A 6,118-nucleotide genomic window follows, 5' to 3' on the forward strand; every position below is an offset into this window, starting at 1 on the left:
TCAGGATGAGAACAGAAATTGTGCTCCGGCAGCGGGAGGCTCCATTAGCTAAAGTGGTGCTTCAGGTTAAGAACAGTTTCAGGTTAAGAACGGACCTCCAGAATGAATTAAGTACTTAAACCGAGGTACCACTGTATATCTTCAGATATCTGAAGAAGTGTGCATGCACACGAAAGCTCATACCAATAACAAACTTAGTTGGTCTCTAAGGTGCTACTGGAAGGGGGGAAAATTTATTTCATTTCTTAGGTTAGCTTTAGCTGACGGCCATGCCAGGATTAAGACCGTTGTTGTTGTTTACATTTGTATACAGTGGCAATCAAAATGATTCAACCCCCATTGCAAATCAGGTTTATTATCCGAAGCAAATCTCTCTCTCTCAAAGTAGTATAAACACTGACAACTGGGAAACACTGGCCTGCGAGCGCTCCAATCGGAGAACAGCCTTTACCAAAGGTGTCGTGAACTTTGAAGATGCTCAAACTCAGGACGAAAGGGAGAAACGTAGATCTTACTGCTTGAAATTAGTTGCCAGGATTAAAGATCCCCACCTTCCCACAGCCATCTATCTCCCCACTCCAGTCAGAGACTATGCTTGTGAGCCGCTTCCCTTTGCTCTGCCCTTGTCATGCCTCTCCCAAGTCAGGGGGAGAGAGGAGTTTGTTGTATAAACACATACAGCTGGGAAACACTGGTCTGAGGAGGAGAAGAAGAAGAGGAGGAGGAGGAGGAGTTTGGATTTGATATCCCGCTTTATCACTACCCGAAGGAGTCTCAAAGCGGCTAACATTCTCCTTTCCATAGGCGCCGACTCCATGGGGCTTGAGGGGGCCCGAGCCCCCTCAAAAATTCGGGCGCCCCTCCAGCAGAGCACCACCGCCGCCCCTCCCCCAGCCCAAAATGCACAGGGTCGGGCTGCATGCTTCCTGCCCTCCCTCCCGAGCAAAAGCTCCACCCAATTTCCTTCGGAGCTGATTAATAGGCGCAGCACGCTCTCCCCTATTTGCTCACGAGGAGGCGGCGCCACTTTATTTGCATATTCATGAGCTTATTTATTATTCATGAGTTTCCCGGGGGCCCCCCCATATTTTTTATAAGTCCGCGTCCCTGCTCCTTTCCCTTCCTCCGCGACAACAAACACTCTGTGAGGTGAGGGGGGCTGAGAGACTTCAAAGAAGTGTGACTGGCCCAAGGTCACCCAGCAACTGCATGTGGAGGAGCGGAGACGCGAACCCGGTTCACCAGATTACAAGTCTGCCACTCTTAACCACTACACCAGTGTTTCCCAACCGGTGTTCCGCGGCACACTAGTGTGCCGTGAGACACCGGCTGGTGTGCCGTGGGAGGGAGGCGGGCGAGAGGCGGCGGCGAGAGGCGGCGGCGGCGAGGATCCGCGTCGAGCCGGGGCGGCTCCGCGGTGGTGGTGCCGAGCGGCGGGGCAGCGCGCGCAAAAGGGAGGAGCGCGAGACAGCGGAGGAGGAGGAGGCCGGCATGTCCAGGCAGCAGCAGCAACAGCAGCAGCAGCAACTCCCGGCGACGGCTCCTCCTCCGCCCGCTATCGCAGCCGCCGCCGCCTCAGCTGCCGCCGCCGCCTCAGCTGCCCTCGCTCTGCTGCCTCCTCCCACCCCGGCAAGGGGGAGGGAAAAAACGTTCACTTTTGTGCGTCCCTCCCGGCGTGACGCTGCGCGCTGACGTCACGGGGCGGGGCTTTAATGGTGGTGTGCCGCGAGATTTTTTTCCGGTAAGCAGGTGTGCCGTTGCCCAAAAACGTTTGGGAAACACTGCACTACACCACACTGAGAGCACTCCAACTGGAGAACAGCCTTTACCAAAGGTGTCATGGGCTTTGAAGACGCTTGAACTCAGGATGAAAGGGAGAAACTCCCACCCAGAAACCTATGTCCCCACTGTGGAAGGACATGTGGATCCAGAATTGGCCTCCACAGTCACTTACGGACTCACTGCTAAAACCGTGTTTATGGAAGACAATCTGACTCGGCTGTGAGTGATCGCCAAAGAAGAAAAAGAAGATTATCAAAATTTACAGACTTTCAGCTGTTTGCCCTCAGCAAACCGAACAAAAGCAATTGAAGTAGTTTGACACAATGGATGCTTCAAGTGGTTTCTCCAAAATCACTGATGGCAGAGATGGTGGAGTCGGCTGCAAACCTCTCTGGGTCCCTCGGCCTCCTAGTACAGTGGAACCTCGGTTGTCAAACGCTTCAGAAGCTGAACAATTCAGAACCCAAACGCTGACAACCCGGAAGTGAATGCTTCTGTTTTTGAGGCGTGTTTCTCCATTTTTTTCTCCATTTTTCAATGGATTTTGCTGACCGGCAATTGAGCCTTGGTTGTCAAATGTTTTCGGTTGTTGAACTGTCTTCCAGAATTACCTTTAAACTCAAACAAATAGGGATTGTAATAGTCTCCTCTTACTGGATGAGTTACATATTTTCTCTCGCATTAAGCAGAGCCTGTTAGATCATGAATTTCAAAAACTTTATCCACCTCAATCTGCTTACGCAGATAAACATACAGAGATAAATTGGTACCCAACAATTTTTATACTTTAGATTTCCCTTCATATTATAGAGAGGGGTTTTTTTTAGCCAGTTTAAATGCATTCCACTCATTTGTACTGTCTGGAAGTTTTTTTAAAAAGTGCTTTTTTCTGGGGGTAAGCAGGGGTACACATACCCCAAACATTTTGTTGGGGGGGGGGAGCACTGCAATATACCATATAATTTTGGACTGCCCTCTCTGACATTCTTCGCAGAGACCTACCGGCGACTCCTTTGAAGCTCAAAGTAAGGTAAAGGGACCCTTGACCATTAGGTCCAGTCGTGGCCGACTCTGGGGTTGCGGCGCTCATCTCGCTTTATTGGCCGAGGGAGCCGGCGTACAGCTTCCTGGTCATGTGGCCAGCATGACTAAGCCGCTTCTGGCGAACCAGAGCAGCGCACGGAAACACCGTTTACCTTCCCGCCGGAGCGGTACCTATTTATCTACTTGCACTTTCACGTGCTTTCGAACTGCTAGGTTGGTAGGAGCAGGGACCAAGCAACAGGAGCTCACCCTGTCGCGGGGATTAGAACCACCAACCTTCTGATCGGCAAGTACCCACTTGCAAAGAATCTGTAATCCAATATCTGTTGAGGAATGATATTCCCGAAACAACTGAAATTGTTTCAGGATATTTAGCCGAGATTTTGAAAGTCGAATCTAAAACCACTTAATTTTACTTAATGGTGCCTACTGAGTCTTTTATATGTTTTATGTGTTTAATATGTCTGGATTGCCAATGTTATATGGTTGGTTCCCCCCCCCCTTTCTGATTTTATTGTCTAAATTATACCAATGAAGGCTGAATGAGAATGAGAATACCCTTAATATTCCATAGTTTGCTCTGGGCGCTGGGAACTGTAAGCCACATTTCCCAGATTTCTCTGGGGGAAGCCACACACTTTAAATATATATTGTGTCTGCAGCCTTGTGGGTCTGCCCGCCCCCCACCTCTGGGGGTCCAAAGGCTGGAACGAGAAATGAGCCCCAATGCTACTCACAAAATGAGTGTGGAATATTTATTAAAGCATCACAGCAAAGAAGCATGCCAGAGGCCTTTGAAAACCAATAGGAAATTTAGAAAAAAGGAGATAGCCATTAAAAAAAAAGACATAAAACCCTAATACGAAGGTGGTCAGGCATGCAAAAGATATATTTATTACATGGGAAACGGAACAGAATATTCAATATTAAATCACAGGAAAGAGTGGCTTTCACATGCAAGGATAACACATCTTAGAAAAACTAATTTGTCGGTTTATAAATCATTTAATGTGTCAATACAAATGGAAGTTGTTAATATTGCAGTTGTTGTTATATCGACTGTTCTATCGACTGGAGTGTGTTATGGTAAAATCTGGGTGCGAGGCTGCTCTGCCACCCAGCTCGTCGGACTAAGTCCGCGGGTCCCTGCGGAGGAAAATGAGCTCAGCCGGAGACAGGAGCAAACTGCAGAAGATCCAAGTTTATTGCGCAATAGGTTCAAGGCGAGATTGAACAGCGAGAAAGGGGTGACATGGACTTTTGAAACTTCCCTCCATGTCCCAGAATACAGTGCAAAATACATCCCAGTTACATCATGAATACATTAAGAAGAGGTTGGGTTACACAGATTACATCATGAATACATTAAGAAGAGGTTGGGTTACACAGGATTAACATATGGAGGAGGGAGGGGGGAATATGCAGAGCTGGAGATATGCACAGATAAGCACATCCTGAGTACCAGTGATGAGAAGACAATGGTCCATGTATGCATAGCCTGTCACCTGGCATTGCCCGGAGGAAAGGCTTGGCAGAGTGATTTGACAGGATTAGGGTCTTGACACCTTGCTTGAGGGATTATGGAGGACAGGGGAGGTGTCATGGAGTCCTAGAGAAATTGAGCAAATTGGCACGTTGATTTTCTATGAATTTTATAGACTTTAGTCCCTTTTGACATTGACAATTGGAAATAAATGGATATATTGTAGCGAAGAAGAAGGTGAAGAAGACATGCCGCCCCCTTCCGTATCAAGTGTAATTGAAATTACCATATTTTTCCATGTATAAGACTAGGTTCCCCCCCCCCCTAAAAAATAATGTCAAAAATTTGGGGACATCTTATACATGGATAGTGCCGAGGGTGGACTGGCGATTGGTTGTTGCTGCGAGCAGGCGATTGTCAGCGACAATAGGGATGTTGATTGGTGTATGCAGCAAGGGCTGCTGTTGATAGGCTGGCGCCGTGGCAAGGGGGCAGTCAAATGGTGGTTGTTGGCGGCGAGGGGCGTCTTATATATGGGGGTGTCTCATAGACAGAAAAATACAGCGATAAGATTTTGGAACGCAGAAATAAAGTAAATGATCAAACCATCAATTCTAGCACCTAAATTATATAATTTGGCATCTGAAAAGGTTGTCACCACACACCTAAGCAGGTCCCTGCCCATCGCTTCCCTTCCTCTGAGATCCGCACAAATGGTTCTTCTACTTCTTCCAGCCAGGAAACAAGGTCAGGTTTGGGGGAGAAGTCCTTCGGGGGAAACAAACAAACAAACAAACAAACAAACCAGTGACATCTGCCACTTTTGACAACAAAATGTGGGGTTCTGCTGGACCAGGTTACCTGAAAATTGTCTTACCCTCCATTGCCCAGTGAGGGCACTATGGCCAGCTAACAGAATCCGGTTAGTTAGTTAGCAGTAACACAGAGGTGGGTTTCTTTACCTATTGAGGAATGCTCTCCCTACTCAAATACGAGAGGCCTCATCAGACAGTGGTACCTTGGAGGTCTGCTTTTAACCTGAAACTGTTCTTAACCTGAGGCACCACTTTAGCTAATGGAGCCTCCCGCTGCCGCTGCACTGCCGGAGCACGATTTCTGTTCTCATCCTGAAGCAAAGTTCTTAACCCGAGGTACTATTTCTGGGTTAGCGGAGTCTGTAACCTGAAGCGTCAGTAACCTGAAGCGTATGTAACCCGTGGTACCACTTTATTGGCATTCCGCCAGCTCTTGAAGACAGGCCTGTTCAAGCAAGAATTCCCCTGAGCTTGAACTTCCTGATGTTATTGTTTTAATTGTTTTAACTGTTTTAATGGCTATGCTGTTAAACTGGCGAGAATGAAACTAGAAACTAGCCATCAACAAAAGCATCTGTTTTGAAATACAATGGACGTTCGGGTTGTGAACGTGATCCGTGCGGGACGCACGTTCGCAACCCGCAGCGTCCGCAACCCGCAGCGCATGCGCGGGTTGCGATTTGGCGCTTCTGCGCATGTGCAACCGCCAAACCCCAGAATTCGGCGGTCCATAACCTGAAAAAACGCAATCTGAAGCGTCTGTAACACGAGGTATGACTGTAAGTGTATTCTGCACTTGATCTATACTAGACCTGACCAGCCACCAGAGATAACTGACAGTGTACAGACATCTGGCCGAATGAAAATTTGATACAGATACAGTGGTACCTCCGATTACGAACTTAATTCGTTCCGTAGGTCCGTTCTTAACATGAAACTGGAATGTTCCTCAGGGATATTCCCTCTGGCACAGCTTTCCCTTGGTGGGAATTCT

The sequence above is a fragment of the Podarcis bocagei genome (genome assembly GCF_964188305.1).
Source record: "Podarcis bocagei genome assembly, chromosome: 2".
Lineage (NCBI taxonomy): Eukaryota > Metazoa > Chordata > Lepidosauria > Squamata > Lacertidae > Podarcis > Podarcis bocagei.